This window comes from Urocitellus parryii, unplaced genomic scaffold, assembly GCF_045843805.1.
Source record: "Urocitellus parryii isolate mUroPar1 unplaced genomic scaffold, mUroPar1.hap1 Scaffold_40, whole genome shotgun sequence".
Taxonomy (NCBI): Eukaryota; Metazoa; Chordata; class Mammalia; order Rodentia; family Sciuridae; genus Urocitellus; species Urocitellus parryii.
The window spans coordinates 7589872-7603299 of NW_027553586.1; the positions used below are offsets into that span (position 1 = coordinate 7589872).

The window sequence follows — 13428 nt, forward strand, 5'->3', positions numbered from 1 at the left end:
CAGTGTAAAGAATCCAGTGTCCAGGCTGGATGCAGTGGCCCACCTGTAATCCTGGAGACTCTGGGAGCTGACGCATGAGGATTACAAATTCAAGGCCTTCCTTGGCAACTCAAAAAATAATAAATAAAAAGGACTGGAGATGTTGCTCAGTTGTAGAGTACTCCTGGGTTCAATCCCCAGTACCAAAATAAAACCAAAAAACAATAAAAATCTGCTAGTAATAAAAATCTCTAGCAATCTGCTAAACATCAACCATGTAGATTTAATCTCAGTTGTCACAACAGTCATCCAAAGTAAAAAAGGTAACTACCCCCAGTTTACAGATGAGGACACTGAAGTTGATGGAAATTAAGAAACCAACCCAATAACACATAGCTAATGAGTAGAGGTTAGATCACAGAATTCCCACCATGCCTGCCTATACATCAACAGGACCCAAAGAAGACAGACCAGACATATCAGGAAAGAGGCCAAGTATCAAAAAAATGTAAGACAATACAAGACTTCCACACATTCAGCACAGTTTCTGACAGGGTACAGTATACTCATGATTTTAGAAACAGTGCATCTTTCAAGCAAATCTGAAAAATTAAGGAAGACACATTAAAAAGACTGGTATTGCTGTGCATGGTGGCCCACACCTGAATCCCAGCAGCTTCTGTAGACTCAGGCAGGAAGGTGGCAGGCTCAAAGCCAGCCTTAGCAACTTACTGAGACTCTGTCTTCAAAACTAAAAAGGACTGAGGATTGGCTCAGTGGTTAAGCACCCTTAGGTTCATTCCTTGGTACCAAAATAAAAAAGTTAGAATTAAAAAATAAAGACTGGTATTGATAAATTCTGATTATTAATAATCTAGTTTCTTATTTCTTGTTAACTCTCTTAAACCACAGGATCTAAGCCTTTAACTTGTTTACTAAGTTAAAAACTAAGCACAATTTCTAAGTAGCACTATCACACAAACAGATAGAAGTTATGGTTAAGTAGAGACTTCAAAACAAGACAAGTTGGATATTAAGTAGCCAAGAAGAGCTGGGGGAAGGACTTACTTAGATAAGGATTTAAAACAAGACTGAAACTAGGCATCCTGCATTCCTATCCCCCGGTTATCAGACATGATGCCTCTGTACATGAAACCCTCTGCCCTGCTGCCTGCCTCCTCCTGTTCATCAACAAAGAGGCAGCTAAAGTGCCACTTTCTGGGAAGCTTTCCCCTTAATCCACCAGTAGAGAGGGAAATATGTGTAGTTACCTTGAAGCACAGTGATCCTGCACTTCGTTTGGTCACAGTCCCTCTTTGACAATGTGATGAAGGTGGATGTCCTCCCAGAAAAATGTGTGCTCTCAAAAAAAAAAGTCAATATAATTCAGTGGGTTCTACAACTTCTAAGGACCCAGGTTAGGAGAAACGAATGAATACCTCATAGTCAGCAGCACATGAAAACATGACTTCTGTTTTAGGTCTTGCTGAAGATGGGCTCTTTCCTCCTTGTCCCCTGCATATGTTACACAAGAAAGACCTGGAGCAAATCTAAATCCAAGAAAAGAAGCAGATGAACCCAAATGGCCACAGCCATGAGATGGTGTGTGCATGTCATGGACGGACTGCAGTGTGAAGATGCTATTCATTAGGTGCTGGTCACAGAACTGTACCTAGAATAATGGTTAAACCCCAGGGTAAGGTCTGTGTTAAGCAGGGAGAAGGATCAGGTCTAAGAGGGTCTCGTGCTAACTAAAAATGCAATGATGTTTCTCACTTTGGTTACTTCCTATGTTACTATGAGAAGGACAGTTTCTCCTTTACATCAGCAAAATTTACTGAGAATAAGTACTAGCCTTTAAATTGTAGAAGGGTAACAGTAACACCCAATGGATCCTCCCCTATCAGATCTTGTGTCTTGCCTACACTGTTTCAGTTCAACCTTTCTGGAATAAAATCATTGAATATGACAAGATTTTGCTTCATGATCTTTTATCGATCATCTAGAAAAATATCTTAACATAAACAATACAAGTTCAGCTACATCTACTCTGTACCTTTCCATTTCTTCTTTCCAGTTGTCCAAAACAGACAGAGGACTGAGAATCAGAAATGGTCCTTCATCATTTAACCTTCCCGTCAAGTAAATGAGGAGAGCAATCGTCTGAAACAAAGCAGGCAGTTTTGATCACCTTTCCAGGAGACACAACCAAAAAGTTCCCACAACCATAGGCAGAGAACACAATCTTTTATACATGACTTGCTTTATAAAGAAATTCCATACAATCTTCCACATATTAGGAAACTAGTACGTTCTTAGAATGACATCAGGTAAGCTCAGTGACTTTGCTAAGGAAATTGATGGTGTTCAATTACTTCAAGAGTTAACGAGCAATGAGGCTCAATATTTATGTAACTGAACCAAAGGGAAAAACATCAGGAAAGAACAAAAATCAATGAAACCAATACACTTGTTGGAAAACAGCAGGAGAACTTTGAAACTATTAAGCCAGAAGTGCTAAGACCTGACAGCAAACAGTACCCGCACATCACAGCCTTGGCCCTTGGCTCGGCTGCTCTGATGAGAGTGCTTTCCTTCCTCCCCAACTTTCTCCCTCCTTCTATAACCATTTAGAGGGTGCCTTCTACTGGCTCAAGTTCTAAGCTCAAGTTCTATGTGAACAAAACAGATACAACCTTTGGTCTTTCATAATGGATGAATTATAATCATACTGTATAGCGAGATCCATATGCCATAGTTGTACATGCATATATCTATAACACACATTCAAATGCAGAAAACAGACAATAAATCATTCTCACAAGAAGTAGGAGTATGAAATGAAACTTTGCAAAGCCAAATGTGCATACTTCAGGACATGTTTGAGTACACTTATGTCTCTAAAGTTGCTCTCAACAAACAAAAACACGTGAAGAGCTTGCATCCCCAAATACTGTGCTATTTCTGAGGAAAAAATATGCCCTAAGGATCAAATTCAAAACCCTGAGAAAACTATAGGCTCAAAGGTGTTCACATCAAAATTAATTTAAGTAACCCCAAAAAGGGGGAACTCATGATTCCTCATCAATAGGCTGTTTAAGCAAATTATAAATTCTCGATGCCAGTTGAATGATTGTGAATATAATAAAATGCAAAACTACAGTGCCAATGTTACATTAATGAATAGAAACCATATAGGCTAGGCGTGCACTGTAACTTCAATGATGTAAAACATACCTTGCTGCTTATGGCTGTGGTTAGAGTGCTGTGATGACAGAGTGGCAGTTCATTTTTTTTGACACAATCATATTAATCTTATAAAGGAAATAATTTTCTCATTTAACTATCCCAGCCCAAATTGTGCCCAGAGCATCTCTCTAATAAGTGGCTTAACTGGATTAAAACCATTCTGTTGAGTGCTCCCTGAGGAAGCAATTTAGAGAAAGTTTGTCTTTTATTACCACAAATCAGAAGTGTCTACCAAATAAATTTAGAGTCACTAGTGAATTCTATCAAACATCTAAAATGGAAATGAGAACAATTTTACATAAACTCTTGCTGAAAAGTGAAGAGGAACACTTTTCAATATATTCTATGAGGCCAGCTTTACCCAAATACTAAAACCAGACAAAATTAGTATAAAAAAGGAATATCACAAAACAATATCCTTCAAAATGTAGATGCAAAATTTCTAAACATTCTTTTACCAAAACAGACTTGGAGTTGGTATATTTTTAGAGAATTTAAAGTAGAGGTGGAAAGGCAAAGGACAAGTAGAATTTGCTGGCTCTCTGTGAAGTCAGTAGGACAATTTCAATGACTGAGACAAAGGAGATTATAGGGAGGATACCTCCAAGAAACTGATTTTAGTTTCATATTTCTCGTTCAGGAATATACCAGGAACAGATTTGTTTGCCCAACAGAGAGAAGTGATGAACCTCAGGGGACCTTATATAAGTGGTTGCAGTGTTTCTAAATAATGCCAAGATTGATGAGGTACATCTGGCCTAAGTAAAGAAGGCTTCAACATATGATCAGACTAGCCTATGTGCACCGCTGCTCCAGCTTAAAGTTTATATATATAGTGCGCGTTGGAGGGGACAGTTGAACTTCTAAAAGGATGATGAGGCCCTTGCTCATTCTCTCCAGTGACCACTGGTGAAACTTTCCTGGGATTGAAAAGTTTTTATCTTCCTGATTTCTGATCAAGCTGCCTCTGACATATATCGTGATTATACCAGGATATCTTTTGTATCCTTCAGATAAGTAATCCTTATGTGATTAACCCAAGAGGTGTTGTGACTGAATTTTCCATTAATCCAAGGCCATGTGTCAACCCAGGGCAGTATTGCTTATTATTCTGGCAGAAGCATCAATTTCATCACTCCACCATTAATCACTAGATCAATGCCCGAGGGGGCCACATCTTATTCTCCCCTTTTAAGGTCAGAGAGTCTAAGTTTTATTTTGGCAAACATAGGGTACTTCCTCCATATTTCTCTATCACTGTAGAAAAATGGACAGCAGCCCGACCCCAACCCACCCCCATTGAGAAAGAGAGAGTAATATTAGAAGCAATACAGTTAACTTCATATAGTGTTACTAAGGAGCACAGTCAATTTGGTCCTTGGGCAAGTATACATGCTTCACACAGAGAAAAGCCCTAAACCTGGGCCCATTAACTGCACTTGTAACTCAAGTAACTTTTCTCACAGACACATGTCAATGCTCATATAAAGGTAATGACATAATTAATAACTGCCCCTACAACTAGAAAAATCAATCCCAAGGTTGTGATCTCTTAAAAGTTAAGCATTTCGTATTCTAATATATATATATATATATATATATATATATATATATATATACACACACACACACACACCCTCACACACACACATATATAACAGCACTTAAAGATGGTATTAAGCCAGGTGTGGTGGCACATGCCTATAATCCCATTGGCTCCGGGGGCTAAGGCAGGAGGATCATGAGTTCAAAGCCAACCTTAGCAATTTAGCGAGGCACTAAGCAACTAAGTGAGACACTGTCTTAAGGGCTGGATGTATGATTAAGTTTTTAAGTGCACCTGAGTTCAATCTGGGGTACCAAAAAAACATATATATGAGGAGGTGTTTCGGTGTAGATAAACAGTGCTTCTTCACAGTAACATACCTGGCAGGTCTTACCAAGGCCCATCTCATCTCCCAGGATGCAGCCATTTTGACAGTGGAATCCATGGGCTAGCCAGTTGACTCCCTTCAGTTGATAAGGGCGTAAATGAATTCCTAGAAATAAAAAATAGAGCAAAACCAGAGAGTAGACATTTCAGCACATATGTGGGCTAAGCTCTAAGGCTTTGAATGAAGAACATGGCTTCACTCCCTTAATGTCAAACTTTATTGGCTCTATCTTTTATTGGGACATTCTATGTATACAAACATTAGCTGATTTCCAAATTTCTTTTTGGGCAGACTTGGGTTACCATTCAAAGCCCTGAAATAACCAGTCACTGTTACATAATCTTCTTGATTGATGAGAAACTCAGCCTGGGATTTGTTCTATAATACCCAGTCTCAAGCCACTGTCCTTTTCTGGAAATAAGTATTCCTGGAAGTGATGTGACAAACAACACATGGACTATTCATATGCTTGCTTAATGGCACTCATCTAAATCTGCCATTCGTGCTATATTGTCCCTTAAAGAAAAGGGGGACAGTAAAACATCATGATCCTGAATGCTCCCTTTCTGTTTACAAAAACCTAGCAAAATTAAGGGACCAATGAAATCAAGCCTAGGCTGGAAAGTCCAGATACATATCATCTTGAAGGACACTGGCTTTCTCTATGCACACTGGGAACTAGGGCAAGTTAGTGTTATCTGTAAAAAGCTACTTTCTTGCATGTATGCTGGTCATACACACAAACTAATGCTGATGTCACTGCTTCCTCAGTCTAACATGTAAGCCTCCTTCCTGAATGGGGCTGGGCAGAGAACTGAGGGCTCTGTGGAAAGGATACACATCACTTGTTTGGCCAGAGCCACCAGGCAAAACACCAGGAGCAAGAGAGGTACTGCTTGGAGAAGTACCTTCAGGGACCCAGATGCTATCTGTTCAGTCTGTTGCCACGGAACTCTTCCTGGAGCCATCATTGATCTGTTAGAAGTTTTCCGGGATAAACCATGTCTCCCATGCTGTCTCCAGCACCTTATTTGGCTTCCCCACAACCTAGTACAACTGGGCTGTGGACTGCCCCTGCTAAAGGACAAAATGAAAACAGGACTACACTGTACGCCAACAGAGAAGCAGGGTTAAGAATGGAGACGCTGCTACATAAAAGGTGTTTAAAACTGAACAAGGATGGCAAGACACTATAAATATTTATGTTATATATATTTATATCTATAAAATAGTCAAAAGTAAAAGGTTGATGGGATGGGGATGTAGCTCAGTGGAAAGAGCACTTGCGTCACACATATGAGGTCCTGGGTTCGATCCTCATAAAATAATAAGTAAAAATAAAGATATATATATTTTAAAAAGTAAAAGGTTGAAGTGGTGGATAAAGAGTGACCCTCAAAGAGTTCATGCACAGACCTCAGAATCAGTGAATGTTACCTTATTTGGCAAAAAGGACTCTACAGCCCTGACTAAGGTTGAGGGCCTGGAGGTGGGGAGACGATACTGAGTTACCCTTTAGAAAATGGACCCTTTACCAGATATGATTAGGAGGAGGTGACTATAATGAGGCAGTCCAGGTACCCCCGCCCAGAAGACCTTGCCATGATTAACCTTCCCCTCTTGTGAGATCAGGATGCCTTGCAGTTTGAAGCTTCCTCTTGTTCTAAATGATCTGTTGGCTCTCCAGAGTCAGACCTCTGTTCTAAAACTCCAGTCAATGTCTGAGCTATGATATTCTACAGAAGTTTTGCAAGATATTATCACTGGGGAAACTGAGGAAGGTTCTATGGGAACTCTTTTTTTTAAACTGCATGTGAATCTATAATTAGTATATAATAACATGTTTAATTAAAATGATATGAGACTATACAAATATAACAATATTTAATACTTAGAAGATGACTGCAAAAGTAAAAAACAAAATATCCAAAAAGAAGTTAGACATAAAAGGATTTAATATTGTGAATTAGGTCACCATAAAATTTTTTGTTGGAAGGGCTGGAAAAGCAGCCCCCGGTTTAGCTTCCTGGTACAACTGCTGGATAACGATCATAGAACTGGCTCATGAAGGTGGTATCTACCTCCAGGACCAGGAATCCAGGAACCCACCAAAGGCATAGGCTATTTCCCCAAATGTTTTACAAAGAACACACACGACTGCTGGAATGAGGAAAAGAAAAATCTTAGCTCACAAACAGTTTCCCAAAATATCCACTTACTTTAACAAACAGGATGACCAGTCGCTACCCTTGGGTCTGGTGTTCCCCCTCTTCCCTGCACTGCCTGGTAGTTTACACCCCGACTGCTCTTCCCAAGGCTTCCGCGGCGACCCGCCACCTGCGCAGTCCCCTGCAGTCTCTCCGGGTCACTGCGGCGGACCAGCCGCGCACAGGCCCCTCTCCACCCGCCCACCACCCTCTGAGGGAAGCCGCAGGGCGCCTCGTTTCCCCAGAGCCACTGAACCTTGGGTGGGACCCCACAGTCAGAGGCGGGCCGAGCGCTCTCCACTGAGAAGCGCTGCTCTCCAGGCGGGAACCTCGGGCCCGCCCCCCCCCCGCCCCCGCGCGCCGCTCCCCCGCCCCGCGCGCCCCCCCCCCCCCCCGCGCTCCACCAGCGCTTCCGTGAGACCACTGACGGCGACTCCGCCTCCCACAGGCGCCACGACGGTTCCGGGCTCCCGTGAGGAGCTGGGAGGCCGGCGAGGGTCGCTGCAGTGGCTCCCCGGGGCAGGACGGGACCCCGACTGACCGCGCAAGACGGCGCGAGCGTGAGTGGCCCGAACGCCGCGGGGAGAACCACCCAGCGGCCAGCCACCTGCGGCCCGGCGCAGGCTCCCTCAGGAGAGTCAAAGGGGCGGTGCGTCTTCCGAGTCCGACCAGCATCACCCGCACAGCCGGAGCGCCTGGACCCGGGATTCGCGCCCCACCGGGCACGTTTCCTCGCCCACCGCCCGGGTACCCGGAAGTGCCTCGCGCCGAGCTCCACCCACCCCCTACCGGCGGAGGGGAAGCACCGGCACCCGCGGGAAAACCTCCTTTCGCGAGACTCGGCTGCAAAAAGCTGGTATGCACCAGGTGGCGCGTCTGGGCGGCCCTTCTCCTGCAGCCCACTTACCTGTCAGGCCGCACTGCCGTAAGTCCTGCTCCTGCACCCGCGTCCTCACCGCCTCCGGTCAGCCCTTCGCCTGGAAGCCCGGCACTCGGCCCTCCATCTGGCTGCAAGAGGCTCCGCCCCACGCGCCGTGCGTGCACAGCCTTTCCTGTGAGCAGCGGAGGACCGTGGGAGCGCCGCTCAGGGCTGTAGGAGCGCCGCGCAGCCGCCAGGGGGCGCCCGCTGAGGACGTCTATGGCGAGCAGCTGGGAGTCCACCACAGGTCAGTCCTGGAGTTCTTGGCTGGAGCCCTGGGTGGCTACTCTGCTCTCAGGAGTCAGCTCAATTCTGTTGACTCTAGTTGTAAATTGGGGGAGACTCTGAAGCCCCCTGAGCTGTTCCCTGTTGGCTGTAGGCCAAGCGAAAGCCTCCAAATGTTGCTGCCACCAAGGGCATTTCAAGGACGCTATGGGAGTAGGTAGATTGCCCACTGGGTTAACTTCAGCCTTCGGTGGCAGATGCATACTGCCGAGCTGCGCCCCCAACCCAGGCTGGTACAGGAGGTCTCTGCATCAGATTTGAACCCAGATCTACCAGTCTCCAAAGCTACCCAGCCTCACTGCCTCCCTGTGTGATGAAAGAACCAATCCTGCCAATCAGGCCACTTCAGCCCCTGCTCTGGCCACCAAAGAGGAGACGGACAGCAGGAAAACACGGCCTTGGGGCTGCTGGGCCAGGACAGGCCAGCGTTGGCTCTCAGCTCTCCTGTGCGGCTGGATGACCTTGATCTGGTCGCTCTCTCAGAGCCTCAGTTTCCTCAGGGATATCCCATCCGCATCTGATGCTAGAGCAAGGGTTGAAAGACCATGAACGTGGGTGGTGGTCCTGTTCAGGAAGCAGTCCCCCCTGTGGCCTGGGTGGCTTCTGTGGGCAGGCCATGAGCCTCTGGGGACCTGCCAGATTGGTCCCTTGCAAGAGCTCATCAGACAGCCTTGAGGCAGGGTCCGGACCTTGCTCACGCCTTTGGCAAACCAGCCTCTCAGGTTGTTTCTGTTTATTTATTTATTGTTTTGGTTTAGGGTTGTTCAGCCACCAACCCCCCCCCCCCCCCAATTGGGACAAGCAGCTCTCCTGCCTGGTGAGGGAATGGCTTCTCCTAGTCCTTTCCCTGTCCCTGAGTCCTAGTACCATATGTCTGCATTTCCCAGTTGGCTCCTAGTCAACGTTCAGTTTAGTTTTGTAAATAAGTGGCAGTTTCTCCTGGTGTGTTTTGACTTTGCTTATGTAACATATGTGTCCCCAACAGAAAAGGGTCTGCTCCTGAAGGGAAATACTGCCTCCTGTCTCCCCGCCTCGCACACACTCTGTACTCGGCAAAGGGCCTCAGTATTGATTTTGTGGAGTAGCTGAGTACATGAATGAGTGGATAAGTATGTTGAGCGTCAGGGAATAATAAGAAGTTAGAGAATCTTTGTGGAGGAAGGGTTGATTAAGGGAAAAGCACCCCTGGGTGTGCTGGTGCCCTCCTGTAATCCCAGATTATGTCAGAGGCTGAGGTAAAAGGATAGGACATTTGAAGTCACCCTCAGTTTAGCAAAACTGTCTCAAAGTAAAAAGGCTGGGGATATAGCTCCGTGGTGAAGAGCCCCTGGATTCAATCCCTAGAAAGAGAAAAAAGCACCTGGGCTCTAGGTACTTTAAAGCCACAGAAGGGACTTTAGGCAACGGGCAGAAGTCTTATTTCACAAACCAGAAGATCATGAAGCTGCTGAACCCTTTCTTGTTCGGGGTCTAGTGACTATCCAGTTCCTAGTCTGTTCGGTCAGGGCAAGGGTGGAGCTTGTGTGCTGGGGGCCCTAGGCTACCTGCGCTGCCCTCCCCAACCCTCCTCCCTGCCCATCACTGACTTTTTTCCCTTACCCCTCCAGGAACACCCCCAGTGTGCCTGAGTGAGGCCTGCGTCTCAGTGACCAGCTCCATCTTGAACTCCATGGACCCCACGGTGGACCCCTGCCAGGTCTTCTTCAGCTATGCCTATGGGGGCTGCATCAAGGCCAACCCCGTGCCTGATGGCCACTCACGCTGGGGGACCTTCAGCAACCTCTGGGAACACAATCAAGCCATCATAAAGTACCTGCTGGGTAAGCACCAATGGGGACACTAAGGAATGGGCTGCAGGGGATGCCACCTACTGCACCTGCCAGCCAGGCCTGGTCAGAGGAGGGGCTTTGCCCTGTCACTCACTGTGGGGTCCTGCTGTGTGAGTTATTCATCTCTAGTCTCAGTTTCTTTGTGTAACAGCATTAATAACATCCAAACTGTAGAGTTGTTTTGTTTGAGGTGCTGGGAATCAAACTCAGGGCCTTGCATATGTTAGGCAGGTGCTTTGTCAAAGTTTTGAAACAGGGTACTTGCAAAATTGGCCAGGGTGGCTTCAAATTTGCAATCCTACTGCCTCAGCCTCCAAAGTAGCTGAGATTACAATCATGAAGGGCTTTGAGCACTACAGAACACACTGTGATGCGTCAGCCCGTCTGTGACATATACCAGGCACACAGGAGCTGATAGCTGTGGTCATTTTATTTTGTGGCTTCAGGATGCAGCATCGTCCTTGGCTAGCATTGACTGAGTTTTGAAAGCTGTGATCAAATGGAGTCAAGGCTGGACATACCACATCAGACTTTAAGGCTACGGCCCAACGAAAGTTCTAACAGCTTATCGGAGAGTTAAGTTGTCCACATAGGCAGGGTCTTCCGTGGCCTCACAGACTCTCCAAAGTACTTTTGACTTTGGTGTTGATGGTTTCATCCTCAGATTCCAATCCCCCGCCTGCCTTGTGTGCAGCTGGATTTCTGGTTCATGTTGTTGAATTCCCATCAGCCCCATGGAACCCAGAGGGAGTTGCAGCACCCGGCTGCACCCCAGTCCTGACTCAAACCCCTTGGCAGTAGGGATCTTTTCCTGCTGCCCCCTGCTGTCCCCTGTCCTGGGACCCTAAATACTGGGAAGGGCCAGAATATGAAAAAAACAATGCATGCAGCCATGCTGGACAGACCTTGGCTTTGACAAATACTCATTAACTTTTTGAAAACCACTCAAGACACCCAAGGTAGGTAAAATGTAGAAGCTACCTGAGAGTCTCTAGAGTGCCCCCACCCGGCCCTTCAAGACCCCTTCAACCCACTGCCTCTGTTGAGTCTTCCAAGGGCTTCTTAGGGCCTGAGCTACATAGTGGTACTGTCAGGTTTACTCTACAATATCTACAATATCATATATATTTTGCATAACAAAAAAACATAATGCAAGCTTGTAACAATTCAAGCAATACCGGGATCATAAGGAAAAGTTTGCAGTCTCCTTCCTTCTATCCCAAACACCAATCTACACATGCACGCTATTCCAGCAGCATGAGATGTGTCCACGTCACTGATCTGGCAACGAATCAGGTCACCCTGTGTCATCGCTCATGGTTTTGTTTTTATGTTTCCCGCATTTGCTGTTTCATCTTCCTGCCCTCTGTGACAGGCTGTGTCTCTGAAATGCTGGCTCCATGCGGGGCACATTCTGGGGACAGGGCCACTCTGGGGTCCCAAGGGCATAGAAATTGTTTGGCAGCCTGAGACCAGACCACAGAGTTTCCAACTGCCTGGATACTTCCTTCTTGGGGCCCTGAGTTCCAGAAACTTCCCCAGTCACTTCCCCAGAGTCCTGGAGAGGAAGGACAGCATCCCATTTAATCGGGCCACTTCTTCCTCTGGGAGTTTTTATTGGAACGCCCTTTCCCACATCACTCCTCAGGAGCCTGAATGAGCCCAGGCAGGCAGAGCGGTGACCCAGGGGGGCAGAGCGGTGACCCAGGCAGGCTGCGGGATGGGGGCTGGGAATTTCATGGTCTCCCTGGCTGCAGCAGGACTGCCTGGCCAGGGACGTGTGGGGCCCCCACTTGGCCATCAGGGCAGGACCTGTGTTTGTTTTAGATAAAAACCACAGACTCAGTTCCAACAGTCACAGGCCTCCGGAGCCCCATCCTGCTGGGGAAAACGGGAGCTGATAAAGAAGGCGCCTTGTTCTGCAGGAGAAAAAACATAAGGATACCATGTGTCGTTGCCATTCCTGGTGCCTACTGCAGGCCAGACCCTACACCGAGATCTCGTGGACAGCCCATGGGGATTCAGCATCATCCTCACATTTCAGAGACAAGGAGAAGGTTAGGCCCAGGGAGGGGACAGGAGGCGCCTGCCTGGGAGAGCAGAGCCCACAGCGGCTTGGGCTTCCTGGAATTTGAACCCAGGCCACTTAAGCCTCTCTGGGGACAAGCCACCCCTGTGTGAGTGTGGCCGTGTGTGTACATCTCATCCTAACAGTTCCCACTGCAGCTCTTACTAGTACCACACCCAATTTATAGGTGAGAGGTTGGGTAACTTACTGGAGGTCGCACGAGTCAGTGGCTGAGGCCCAAGGCAGAGGTCTACTCGGGGGTCTGGTAGAGATCCCCAGGTGTCTCAACCTGAACTTCAGACCGACGCTCTTCACTTGCCACTGGTTCCCGGGCTCCACATCCTGGTAAAGGCAGCTGCTTGCCCAGGCTGAGGAAGCCTGGCACCATTCCTGATACTCTCACCCCTCCTCTGCTGGCCCATGCCGCCATCTTGGCCCACCTGATCTACTCCAGTGGCCTCCACCTGGCCATCTTGCTTCAGCACTTGTCCCTGGAGCCCTTGAGTGAGGAAAGAGAGGGGTGGGAGAATCCGCGGGCTCCAGGAAGCAGAGGTGGGAAGAGGAACTTGAACTTCCACCAGGGCTCCTGCCCCAGCCAGAGCTGAAGCGGGGTCCAGGCGCGGTGCCCCTGGAGGGGGCATAGCACAGCACACACCTGCATTTCCTCTCCATGCAAATCCTGGGTGGCACCAACCCCATCACCTTCCTCCCCTGAGGTGACATCCTGCCTTGTTAAACACGGACGCTGAGCTCCCTTCTTTGAGCACATGTTGCTGAAGGCCTACTTTGTGCCTGTTCAGGTTCTGGGGACACAGGGATGACTAAGACACAATGTGGGGCGAGGCAGCCCACGCAGCCCCACTCCCGCTCCACATCAGCCTCCTCCTGCCCAAGCAGGGCTTACTCTGGCCGCCTTCCCAGGCCTCTCCCATCATCCTCTCATGGCTTCCGGCACCTT

The 13428-nt window shown here is 47.3% G+C and overlaps 1 long non-coding RNA gene and 1 pseudogene across 1 annotated transcript; one reads left to right on the plus strand and one right to left on the minus strand.

Annotated features, from left to right (window-relative positions):
* Positions 1 to 1430: 1430 nt before the first annotated feature.
* LOC144252288 (uncharacterized) lies at positions 1431 to 5216 on the minus strand. The gene is made up of 3 exons (XR_013342957.1): positions 5155 to 5216; positions 2036 to 2142; positions 1431 to 1529 (listed from the first exon to the last, which is right to left on the minus strand). It is a non-coding gene; the product is annotated as an uncharacterized LOC144252288 (long non-coding RNA).
* A 2178-nt stretch (positions 5217 to 7394) lies between these two features.
* Positions 7395 to 13428, plus strand: part of LOC144252334 (endothelin-converting enzyme 1-like) — a 35101-nt pseudogene continuing 29067 nt past the window's right edge.